Here is a 13,607-nt window from a genome sequence, read left to right as displayed (position 1 = left end):
AAAACTTTGTGCACGCGGCACCCCCGTCAGCGACGGACCCTGACCTTAAAACTACCCAAGTGGTGAGATCCTCCCTAGCCTGACCTGGCTAGCCCGGCAATACGCCGGCCGTGCATAGCACATTAAAACCTTGAGGATTCGACCCCGAGACCTCGTGTCTCGTGGTTTTAATGGGTTACTTAGGCCCCACCCCCGATACACGGGCCAATCAGTATCTCCTGGACACCTGATAGGATGGATTAGTAAATCCGGGCCTAAACCACGGTGGGCAACGCCCCCCGTAACCCTCAAACACTGGTCACTCTCTCTCTCTCCAGAAAAAAAAGGAAAGAATCAAAAGCAAACCAAACAAACACGATGAACACTCAAAAACCCGCGAAAACACGTGCAAGCGCCAGGGATACGCTTCCACGAACGCTGGTCTGCATCGCCTGTTCCCACGCATCTCGTCGGAGACCGGACAGCTACTCAAGCCAGCTGAAACCCATAAACATCCGTCTTAACGACCCGGTGCGTCCCCAAGATTCTCCGCCGTTGACAGGCGATGCCCCGTTAATTGGACCGTGGGCCAGAAACAGCGCGTACGGACAAAAGGACGCGGCGGCCGGCTCAGGCGTCGCCTCTGCCGCGCCCATCCCGGGCCGCAACGCGCGCTCCCTCGCCCGCCTCCGCTCCGAGCGCGCACTGGCCAACAAAAGGAAAGCTATCGCCGTAAATCGGCCACTGTCTAACCCCAGTTGACAGCTCCACGCTCCCCGTCCCCAGCCGCTCGACGGACTAAATGGTTTTACAACCTGCTAATGGAAACCGCGGTGAGCCCCGAGCCAGCGGCCGCCATGCCCCCGGGGTGCCATTTGAGTCGCCAGGCTACCAATGTTTTCCTACGGCTACACCACGCACTTCGGCCAAAACAACGCGACAGCGCAGCTGCGACCCCAGAAAATGTGTCTTTCCGCGAACGGCATGACCCAGAGACCGCTTGCTCTTAACGAGCTGGCTGCCATAAAGTCATTCATTCCACCTTCCCGGAACCGCCGCTTCCCACGCGTTCGACAGATTCCGCGTCGCTGACGCCTGGATCCCTTACACGCCCGTCACAAGATTCACGTAGGCGCCCACTGGTCACTACGTGAATAACACAAACAGGATCCAGGCGTGCAAAGTGACAGTGAAAACAGTTCACATACTTGTACCCGGAAAACACGCTAACCCGAGCTTGCATGCACACACCAACCCTTCGACAAGGACAACCCCCAAAATAATTTAGAGTTCCAAGCGAAGGCAAAAAGTGTCCGGTGCAGCACCACGTTCGCTACACAGCGTACAGTTCGCTGTGCTCCGCTAGCGAAACACACACACAGCCGGTGCCAGTCCGCAACGTCTCGTTTGCTGTCTTCTTCAGCAGCACGACCAGTCATTGTTGCGACACGAAGCTCTCGATTGCACAGTAGGGGTCCCCCGCCATGCACCCGCATGCGAACACTGCCACTCCCTTAAGAACAGCGCAGAAAAATCGACACCCTTCCGTCCTCGTCTAGAGCTGCCCCTCGGCGCAACTCTGCCTCGAGCTCAACCTGGCCACCGAAAAGCCACACCTGACCGAAATACCCCCAGGCCACCCAAAATGAGCGCCTGACAGCCGCTGGGTATTCCACCTGCGCCGGAGAAAACTCCCCGCGCTTGTGCATGAAGCTACCCCTGTCTCGACAAAGCGAAACCTCGCTTGGAAGTCCCTTGCCAGCGAACAGACACCTGCCTACTAACAATGTGTCGGTTTCTCCTTCGCTGCAAGAACACCTGAGCTCGCTTCCCCGTTCACGCGACCTTACCGGCGCGACACGATGCTCAGTTTCGAGCGGCTTGTGCCCTTGCTCCGCCGAGCTCTGTACGCGCCTCTCGTCTGCTTGCTGCAGAACAATGCCCGAGGGGCATGTTAACCATACCAGCGCGTGCTGCTCGACCCTGTCGCTCTGCTTCTCTCGCGGAACCGCGACAGCTAGCTCCTGCCGACACTCCGTGTCGTCGAGAACACCTCGCGGGTCGAGCGCTGACGAAGCACCCTGCCTGCCCACCGCGTTGCTCTGCAAGCGGTGATGGCGATCACTACGCCTCGCGGCCTCCGACACGGCGACCGCGCCGTTAGTCTGCCCCTTCTGCTCGATTACCTGGATTACAGCCTCACGGTGGTGTAGGTCTACACCCTCGCTTGCGCTCTCCTGAGGTTGCCCGCGGCCTGGATTTACTGACCGGTCCGAGCCAGCATCGGGCGGCGACTCCTGAAGCCGTGGTGCGACTGCACCAACTGCGACGCATTCGCATCCCACCTCTGCCGCTGGGACAGCAACAGCCGCTGCTCCGCCGGCACTCGGCAGGCAATGCTGCATCGCCTCACCCTTCACTGTTACGGCCTCGTTGGCCGGCCCCAGCTCCTGAGCATTCGCCAACTGACCTGAAGGCTCCGCTCCCGGGATCGCAATCCCGCACCGGCGTGAGACCAGACACTCGCGTGCGGTCTCTCTATCCTTTTCACAGTCTGAATTAACTGACCACCCCGCGGCGGGGTCGGGCGGCGGCTCGTGAACCCCTGCGGCGGCCGCAACGGGTGCGACGCAGCCGCGTACCCCCGCCTCTGACACCGCCGCCTCATCGGTGCTCGGCTGACAATGCGGCGTCGCCTCACACAGCTTTTGTTCCGCCGCTCCCCGCCGCGGCAACTGCGTGGCTCTTTCGCGCTGTTCCATTAGCTCGAGCTCCCGCTCTAATTCCCTAATGTTTTCCCGAACAGCCCTGAGCTCTGCTTCCATCGCTTCGACTGAGCGATTCTTGCTCGCCATGATTAGCTAAACGAACTGAATCGTAGTTTACGCTAATTCATGCCCTGACAAAACGGCAGTGATCGCACACGGGTGAAGGCAAAAGGGACTCACCCCACGACGCGCTGAGACAGACGCCGTCGTCTTCCTGGAGGCCTCTCTTCCCTGCTGCTCTTCACCGCACGATCACGGCGTTCAGTCAGTGTCCGCAGTCACACACCTGATGCGCTGCTTCCCCAGTAGTCGCTCCGACGCCGACGCTGTGTCGACGCCTTCGTTGCTCCTGCTGGTCCCCGGCAAGCCGTCAACTCGCCGTCCCGCTGTCTGCACGGGCTTCCGGTAGACGATGTCTTCCCCCGTTGCAAATGCGCCCTTACTTGTTGTTCTTCAGTCGTCGCCCTCCTTGTTGTCGCGCCTCGCAGATCCTGTCGACTGCGCCAGTAAATGATGGTAGGTTCGTTGTTCTTCTTGTTGTTGTTGAAGATGATGATGATGATCTGCGTTGGTGCCTGATGGTGACGGCACTGATGACACGACGACGATGGTTGATGGAGGGTTTTTCAAAAACTGTATATTTAAGCGAGAGACATATACAGAGAATATTGACAGACTGAAGATAGAGTTAACAAAGTAAGAAATAAAATGGGGTTCTAGGTCAGCTAAAACTTTGTGCACGCGGCACCCCCGTCAGCGACGGACCCTGACCTTAAAACTACCCAAGTGGTGAGATCCTCCCTAGCCTGACCTGGCTAGCCCGGCAATACGCCGGCCGTGCATAGCACATTAAAACCTTGAGGATTCGACCCCGAGACCTCGTGTCTCGTGGTTTTAATGGGTTACTTAGGCCCCACCCCCGATACACGGGCCAATCAGTATCTCCTGGACACCTGATAGGATGGATTAGTAAATCCGGGCCTAAACCACGGTGGGCAACGCCCCCCGTAACCCTCAAACACTGGTCACTCTCTCTCTCTCCAGAAAAAAAAGGAAAGAATCAAAAGCAAACCAAACAAACACGATGAACACTCAAAAACCCGCGAAAACACGTGCAAGCGCCAGGGATACGCTTCCATGAACGCTGGTCTGCATCGCCTGTTCCCACGCATCTCGTCGGAGACCGGACAGCTACTCAAGCCAGCTGAAACCCATAAACATCCGTCTTAACGACCCGGTGCGTCCCCAAGATTCTCCGCCGTTGACAGGCGATGCCCCGTTAATTGGACCGTGGGCCAGAAACAGCGCGTACGGACAAAAGGACGCGGCGGCCGGCTCAGGCGTCGCCTCTGCCGCGCCCATCCCGGGCCGCAACGCGCGCTCCCTCGCCCGCCTCCGCTCCGAGCGCGCACTGGCCAACAAAAGGAAAGCTATCGCCGTAAATCGGCCACTGTCTAACCCCAGTTGACAGCTCCACGCTCCCCGTCCCCAGCCGCTCGACGGACTAAATGGTTTTACAACCTGCTAATGGAAACCGCGGTGAGCCCCGAGCCAGCGGCCGCCATGCCCCCGGGGTGCCATTTGAGTCGCCAGGCTACCAATGTTTTCCTACGGCTACACCACGCACTTCGGCCAAAACAACGCGACAGCGCAGCTGCGACCCCAGAAAATGTGTCTTTCCGCGAACGGCATGACCCAGAGACCGCTTGCTCTTAACGAGCTGGCTGCCATAAAGTCATTCATTCCACCTTCCCGGAACCGCCGCTTCCCACGCGTTCGACAGATTCCGCGTCGCTGACGCCTGGATCCCTTACATGATGTTTCACACTTTTGGAAGTAAAAAAACGATAGTTATCGTCATACCAAAAAGTGCAATGTATTCAGTGTTGGAAGAACACCTGCACGTTTTAGCATAGCTAACAACAAAAACAATTAATCTAGGCCTGTAGATTACCAAAATTCGCTGTGCAAGAACAGAAAAAAGAGAAGGAATAACTGGAGACGCGTATTTCTCATGAAAGTAATAGATACACACCAATCACTTGTTGAAGTGCAACAAGAGTAAAATTCCACTAAAAGCTCAAACTCGAAGTGTATATAGAGTTGAAAGATGGGTTAACACTATGTTTTAAGTGGACACTTCAAGGACCCGCTTTCCAAAAACGCGTTGCTACAGAATGTGGCCCCTGTTTTACGATCTGCACTTTACGTGAGCCGTGTAGAAGTCACAATGGAGTCAGAGCAAACAACGCTTTAATTAAGGGACTCTGCAACACTTCCCATAAGCTCTTTCACTCTTTCCTTCGTGTCTGGAAGCACTGCGAAAGCTATATTTATCGCCAGCATGAAGAGTCACCGTAGCAGATCCGTTTTCCGTTTCTGCTTTGTTTTCATGGCTTCCTTTTGAAAGTGGCTATCAAACGCATTCCTTGATGCAACTGAAGGAAAGCCAGCAAATAGCCGCTACACCGCTGTAATAACGTAATTGCAGAACACCAAGAATGAGAAAGAAAAAAAAATCTTCTGACCAATTTTCGAAGTTATCTGATGATCTGAATTGCTGGCTGAGGTACTTTGTCAAAGTGCCGTATGCGTTGGTTGACTATGTTCTACAAGCATTTGAAATTTCAAAAAAAGCTGAGAAAGGTGTTGCAAGGTCCCTTCAAGAGAATCCCAGCAGCCTTATGGCACTACTAATAGACGCCAGACTGCTGCTTCCCGTGTGCCCCGAGACAACCTGGGGGGAGCAGAAGCAACCAAGTCACCCGCCATCACTTTTAGATCCACCACTTGTACAGGAGCAGGATGAACTTCTGAGAATGCACTATCCACTGGCAAGATTGAAGCCCTGCCACAACTCGAATCGACGATGCACTCAAGCTTCCTTGAGCACTGCAGGTCACTGCAGCTGCAAGGAAGCATTTTCTCTATCTCGAAAGAGCACAGCAAGCTGCCGATGAAGAATACGCCCATGGTGCCACCTCTCAATGCCCGGTTCACCATTCTGGTCGACAAGAAGCTAGAGCTAAAGCCTTAAACAGCAAATATGGCACCCTCCCGGAAAAGGTCTACACGGATGCAGCCGCAACCCGTGGTAGAAGAGCAAAGACAGTGGTAATCGCCACAAAGACAGAGCTCTTTGTCAGTGCCACCATAACAACCGCATCGTCCAAAGAAGCGGAGGAGCTTGTAACATACCATGAAATAGCACAAAATTACAAGCTTAACCGACGAACTTTCCCGCTACCTCACCCAAACCTCACGAAATCTCAAGCAACAACACTCAGACTCCTACAAACCAACACCTTCCCGCACCCAATTAGGCTACAACGGATATCTCCCCCCGCAATATCCAGCAGAATGCAAATTCTGCCAACAACCTGGTACACTGAGACATATTATTCTAGAGTGCAGAAAAAAGAAGCACTACCACCCCTTCCCTGCATCCCAAATTCTTAGGAGCAGTGGGAGACACTGCACTCCAGCCCCTGCCTCTCGGACCAGCTCCTGCTCACCGAGAGGGCCGCTGGTGCTAAGACAGCTCATGGATTCCTGTGAAGAAGGAACCACTCCTACAATAACACCGTAAATGCTCTGCTAATAAACGTTTTCACTCTCTCTGAAGCACCGCACACGGTGTAACTTGTTCCTAACACAAGTAATGACAGCTGTCATGCTTAATGTGCAAGCACCACTGCCCAACGATTCAACCACTTAGGCAGTCACCACCCCCGAAACATACCATCTTGCAAGACGATATTTCTGGTAAAGGCCATGGAAGACGAAACAGAAGAGTCAAATTATTAGGGCTATGCCCCTTCCCGTGCGGCAATAGTAAAAAAATCCAAGCGCCTAATAATAGGGTTACATCTGGAAAGCTTCTACCTCTACATCCGGAACCTTTTTTTAACTGCACGCAAGAATCGCCACCCACTTATGCATCTTTAGGGACAGAACCAGCGAGTGCCAAAGGAAGCACCAAAGAAATGTCATGGACCATGGTGTTACTCAGGTTTAAGCGGGAAGTTGATGTTTTCCATACCCTTAGCCCCTTGCCTGACTTGCGTAAGAACAAGACGAGACTAACCTACAATGGAGGAGGTGTTCCTGAACGCGTAGCAAGTCAAATTGTTGTACCACCAGTAATATCCTGCCGTACTGTATATGTGAGGCGGGGGAAGCATTTGGGCTCAGCGCAAGGAGGCCTTAGCACGGTGGAAGAGTTGCAGCACGGCTGGGTGGGAGAGAGTACACTAAACGCACCATAGACATTTCAGTTACGTCCTCAGACATTCCAGTCAAGTCCATAGGCAGCATCAAGACGCTCGCCATAGCAACATTAAAGTCTGCGCAAGTGGACAGTTCAGACAATTCCTCGCTCAGTGAGAGCAACAGCCTGAGCACATCTGCTCAGCAGGAAGGTACAAATTCTAGTAAAGTGTTCGTCTTCACAGACTTGCCGACGACGACCACACCTTATCCCAGTATAAGTCCAAAACAGCACGGTGATGACTTCAGGAGTTCAAGAATTCGGTACTTTGATTGTTTCCCAGTGGCAGGCAAAAAAGGAAAATGGGAAACATACTCAACGGGGTGAGGTGGCATCTTTTTCTGGTGAGGGAAACAACGCAGGCCTTCCACACAATGACACCTTCGACCTGAAAAGTGTTCTGACACAATTAACCCTTTGATGCCTAACGTTGCTCATGAATAACAACTCAAACAATATTTTTTTATCTTGCATTTTGCGGCTTTTTGGACATTTAGCACCATCTGTGGACAGACAAAGGTTCCTGGACCTTCAGAAATTAAAAAAAGAGAAGGCAGCATGTACTTCCGTGTGCTAAAAATGTCTTGTTTATGCATGTCAAATAGAATTGAGCCCAGGGGCCCATTGTGCTAGTGATAGGTAAGCGAAATTGTGGAATTTAATGGTTAATACAAATGATAGTAATACACACTTTACGTTGTTGTCTTCACTTGAACCATAAATTATGCTGATTAAGGTAGCTTTCTTGTTCAACTGATATGTGGGCAGCCATTGCCCAGTGTTTCCCAATGCCCAGTGGGTGATTGTGTCCGTCCTATAAACGAAATTTTTTTCTGACTTCAGATTTGTGAAGTCAGAAGTTCTTTTGATTATAAAAATGTATGTGCAATCTTAAGCAAAAAATTAAAGTTTTTGGCACCAAAGGTTCAACAGAATCACGAAAGCATTACAACGAGTTCCATGACGTGAAAAACAAGTTTGGCAAGAAGCACTCGCCTTCAGAAATTCCCTTGTCTTTATAGAAGCACACCAGGACGAACGAGCTGAAACGAGCTGTAAGAAATATCAACCAGCACCACTATCCCAAGTACAAGGACAACAGGCTGTCAAAAGAGCTGTTCAAGAAGGCCAGCAGTCTGCTCTAACACAAGTTGGTTGCCGAGAAAAAGCTGGATGAGAAGCGGCTCGGAAAAGGGCTGTCATGCCTTTTTAAGGGCAAAGACGGGGGAGAAAGTGATGTGGATGAGCAGTGCACCTAGAGACATAAGAGCCTGAAAACTACATTTACTGGAAATGAGACCTGCATCTTTCAGGAGGGGAGGGAGGGGAGGAGGGTGTTAAACCGAAGAGGCTGACTGATAAAAGAAAGAAGCAGTAAGCACCCTGGAACGATCAATGGTAACCTGTCAGTTTTTTCGCCCTCTAATGCTTTAAAGCGTAGGTACATAACCCCTCACAACATAAATCTTATAGCATAGATAACACAAAAATAGAAACCCTGAAGCATTTCATTCAAACGTTTAAGCCAGGAGCAAGTTGGGTAAAAGACAGGGTCTGTGCTGAATATTCACGAGTGTTTAGTAGACACTGCAATAGGTTATGCCAACTTTTTATATATCAGGAAAAGAAACAGGTTGTGGTTGGACACGAGAACATAGCCGTGGTCTATACCTCATAACAGGTGCTAAAAAAATTCCTGCGCCCAAAACAGTGGACTTGCAGACAAAATATTTTGAGGGCTGCCAAACTGTTCACCTGACAGCCTGGCATTCACTGCAATTCAAAGTCAGTGAATTGCAATAAACCTTGCACAATAATGTTTTTTTTTTAGAAAAAAAAAATCTCAGTGAAAGCTTTCTGCACAGGAGAGTCGTCTAGCAAGGCCCGCCGCGGTGGCTCAGTGGCTAAGGCGTTGCGCTGCTGAGCGCAAAGTCGTAGGTTCGATTCCCGGCCGTGGCGGCCACTTTTCTGATGGAGGCGAAAAGCAAAAACTCCCGTATGTACGAGATTTCAGCGCAAGTTAAAGATACCCAGGTGGTCAAAATTAATCCGGAGCCTTCTACTACGGCGCGCCTCGCCGCCTATGTTGCGTTGGCGCATTAAACCGTACAATCAATCAATCTGCAGAGAGATATTTCATTGTGTTTTTTCAACTCAAACCCTATTTCTGTAAAGAGCACCACACGGAATAATCTAACAACAGTAGTCGATTTCTATTTGTTTTAAAATAATCAGTTTGTGTTGCAAAGCTTCTGGTCAAGAAAAACAAAAACGTTAACTGAGTGATACCTCAAGTACAAGTGAGCAGCTAAAACAACTCAAGCCAGCACATAGCCTTTGTCACTTCTGTTAATGCTATCAATTTTTATTTTATGGTCTGTTGCTGTATCAACAAAAGCCTTGATGAATGGGAAAACACAAATGCCATGGTAATTACACTGCAAAGACGCTTAAGAGGTGCTGTGAAAATGCAGGAATCCTGTGGCGTGGTGCCCAGTGAAGGATTATTTCTAAGCTCAAACTAGCATGTGGCTGTAGGCTCAGACTAGCAGATGGCTGAAAGCCTGACCTTAGATTAGATTCTATGGGGGGGAAGAGGGGGGGAATACTCCAATAGCCCGGAGGGGCCAGAAATTTACGACTGCTTCTGTCGAGTTATGATGTCCAGCTTCAAAACATAAAACAACCAATCAGCAAGTCAACCAGTCTAGGTGCTTGAACTACACAGTCGCACTTGCAAAGCGAGGCTCACTTGACCAGTAAACTAAGCTGGGTGCTGGAACTTGTCCGTCATATTTTGCAAAGCAACGTGCAGTGCCAAGGAAGTTCTAGATTGCCCCCAAGGTCACAAAATACTAGCAAAAAATGTCATCTGACGCAACTGTGGCACAACTGCCCCTCTCCTGGTACAGTGTAGCCCAATTAGGGCACAGGTTATGTAAGCACAACATGTTTTTCCAGCTTTTGGACATCTTGATGGTAGCGCTCTTACACACAGACACTAAGAAATGAGTTGACAAACCACAACAATGCAATACCAACTAGCCCAGTTGTCACGTCTTCTACAGTACGTTTTTCCAGTTCCACTGCACAAACAAAAACTTTATTTTAAGGTCTTGACAGGCTCATATGAAACTTGCTTGAAGCAGCCAGCCAGTCTTCCGAGGAGAGCCGTTTAGTATGAGTGCCTAATGAATACAATGCATCCTCTGCCAGCAGCATGGCAAGCAACATTCAACATGACAGCACTAGAATTTCGCTCTCAATGTGTTGTCATTGGCAAGTAGGAACCAACATAATGCGAGAGGATTCTGTACTTAATGCCAAGTTGTATGAACTAATGTGGCACTGTAAATTATGGTTCTGTAAATTATAGATTGTGAAGAAGGCTTCCGTGCCGGAAGCCGAAGTTTTGTTTGGACTGGTCGGCGTCTTTTTGTTCCTAAATTATGGTTCATGTCGAAAGCAAAATTTGATCACCACTGAGATTTTGGCTCAAGCTATTGTTCTTTGATTGCCACAAGCCAGGCATACGCAGCATAAGTCACTCCGCACAAACCCCACACGTTCATTCAACGATGACTAGCTGTACACAATAGCCAATGCAGACAAACTTCCACGACCACATAAAACCAACAAACAGCTGTGAACTTTTCTTTTGCTTTTTAATGTCACTTGTGAACCTCTGCTATAGCCTGTATCAACTATAACTTTTTCAGCTGTGCTTCATCACTGGGCAGTTGAAATCCTTTCGAGAATTTAACAAGTTGCCAACCGTGTTCCACCAGCACTGCATTTCAGCCAAACATATGATAATTTGCCACATTGAAGCACTAGACGCCTTGCACGTTTTTGCAGCGATCCAAAGGGTGCGCCTTCATAGCCACTGCCAGCAATGATAGAAAGGTATGTGCAACAGCATTAAATGACTCGAGGCACTTCTGTCTGTAGCACACACGATTATGAACCACAACTTCATACGTAGCATCTACCAACTAACCACTCAGCAACTATTTCATGGTTCACAAATAATTCTTAGAAAGAATGCGCTGATTTCTGTTTCAATGTCGCCAAGGCACCCACATAACGAGCTCAGGAGTCATTTTGGCCATATAGTACTAACTAAACCTCATTTTAAGCGCCCTCAAAGGTTCCACGTTCAAAGGGCGAAATGGCACGTTGAGCTTGTGCAATGGCAAGTCCACCAAGAATACATATTGCCGCCAACACACACCCAAAGCAGATGCCAGCTGCTATTCGGTGGCCACCGAGAAGACGTCTGCTTTTGTCACCGCGGTCGTGCTCAGCACGATCTGAGGAAGATTCCGGAGCCTCCGCAATTTGTTCAGGTGCTCGAGGTATTTGAGCATGCGCCTGTACTGCACCCGAGTCGACCGGAGGAGAGTTCCGTAGAGGGCAGTCTTCTTTCTCACGAGGGAAATCTTGTAGTCGAGCGCGTTTACCACTTTCTGCTCACCCTTCGCGGCAGAGGCGCGGAACTGGTCGCTAAGCTTGCCGGGTTTCATGCACGGCGGTTTCTCGGGCAAGAGCGTCGAGCGGCCGGCAGCCTCGTCCAGCTCTTTGGGAGGCTCAAGAGCGCCGGCTTCGACGTCTGACGATTTGGCTGGCGCACCGTCGACTTCTGTGAGAGGCACCGGAGGACTCGCTTGTTCCAGGTCTTGTTGGCAATCCATGGGAACAGGGCATGTGAAGGAGGCAACGCTGCTGTCGAATGGCTCGGCGTTTTGAGGGTTTGACGGGTTTACCGCAAACGTGTGCCTTTCTGGTGCGCTGTTGTCGAGAGGCACTGACCGCGCACTGGCATCGACCGCGAAACCGACCACTGTTGTTTCACGATGTTCACTAAAACTGATTCGAGGCGGCTCACCCACACAGCGCAGCGAGCTACCTTAGACGTACAGTCCTCAGAAATTCGATACAAAATAAGCCGTTTATCAAAAACGGTTGCAGGAGGTCTATTCATGCGATTCATGCCTCCAAAGAAAGAACAGACGACGCCATGGACGCCATGCCCGTAAAATGACTTGGTACTTGGCTACGGATAGTGGCTTGTTAACCAGCTTAACTACTGGCTAGCCGTGCGGCTGCTGAAGACGGCGGTACAGTCAGTACTCTAGTAACGTTGGTCAGTACAGTCATGTTTTTTTCTCTATGGTACACATGGAGGATGGTACAGTTGGCACGGTTGGTGCCATAGAGATAATACACTGACTGTTGGTGCGGTGTACCTGGGTGTAATCAGTGTAATCCATAACAACGGTGTCACCAGTCTCAGCCAACGTTACTGGCGGCCCGTTCGATTCACCCTGCACGTCTAGAACCAGTTCACAGAGGCGCAAAGCCGGTCTCAGCCGCACACGCAAAGCCACTGCCGTCACTGCTTGCGGTCGGCGCATGCTTCGTTCCTGGGCCAGTGAAGTGAACAACGGGCCGAAAGCCCTTGTTGAGCACTGAATGATTCGAGATGTGTGGGCCTCAAAATGGGGCGAAGAGTTCTGTACCGTCATGCGCAACGTCCACGAGTACAACTACGCCGCAGTAGACGCTAGTGAGGCCCGACGACCCAGAGCTCGAGCCTTCAGTTTACCAGTGCTCGTTGGTACGCTATAACGTCAGCTGGGATTTAGTTTCTTGAATGAAACTGGCGAGCATCCAGCACCAAACTGCTCCACCTGGCAGTCCAACTGCAAGTTCAGCCTCAAAGAGAACGCCTACGCGGTGGATTCCATCCTACTGTTAACTGAATTTGGCGGGCACAAAAAGAGGACTCGAATTCACCGCGCAGTGCACAACATACGGCCATCGTGAAAAATGTGCTATTTCCGGCTGCTTGCTCAAGCTGCTTAGGTCGCAGAAAGAGTCCGACTTTTCAGCCACCTACGACATCAAGTGCGTCATCATGATCAATAGCTGCCCCAGTATCAAGGGAGGCCGTTAGAATGCAGCTAATACCCTCCAGGTTGAGCGAGTGGGGCCTTCAACTCGAAGCAGGCAGCTGATGCGTGTTGCCGGCACAGTTTCCTACAGGAGGCACCATGCACTAAAAATTTAGCTCTCTTCCTGGTACATTCTTGTTGGTGGCACCCATCGCACAAACAAGATACTGCACCATCTTGCAGACCTCGCCGGAAAGTGGCTTGGAAGTCGCCACTGCTTGTTTTCAGCTGCATTATTTGTATGAGGTGCACGATAAAATTGGTATTTTTATCTGGAACAAAGCAGTCACTTAATGAATGAAACTTGTATTTTTTTACTCTATGGCTTAAGCAAGTGAGGTCAAGTGACACGGAAGCCATTGAGCGCCTCATCCGCAAAGCTATAAAGAAAGCTCTTAATCTTCCTATGTCCACCGCGACAACTAAACTGCTCCAGTTAGGAATTCACAACGCAGTCACGAAACTCATCGAAGGGCATCTTTATAATCAACGTCTCCGCCTAACTCAAACACCAACAGGACTGGCACTTTTACAGGACCTCAAAATGTCAACTCCTCAGACCACGGACAGTAAACCTTCAATTCTCCTTGGTCGCTGCCTCAGCCAATAAAGTGTCTCTCTCTCTCTCTCTCT

The sequence above is a fragment of the Haemaphysalis longicornis genome, unplaced genomic scaffold (genome assembly GCF_048455015.1).
Source record: "Haemaphysalis longicornis isolate Haplotype H1 unplaced genomic scaffold, Haemaphysalis longicornis Haplotype H1 scaffold_3, whole genome shotgun sequence".
NCBI lineage: Eukaryota > Metazoa > Arthropoda > Arachnida > Ixodida > Ixodidae > Haemaphysalis > Haemaphysalis longicornis.
This window is presented reverse-complemented; position numbering follows the sequence as displayed.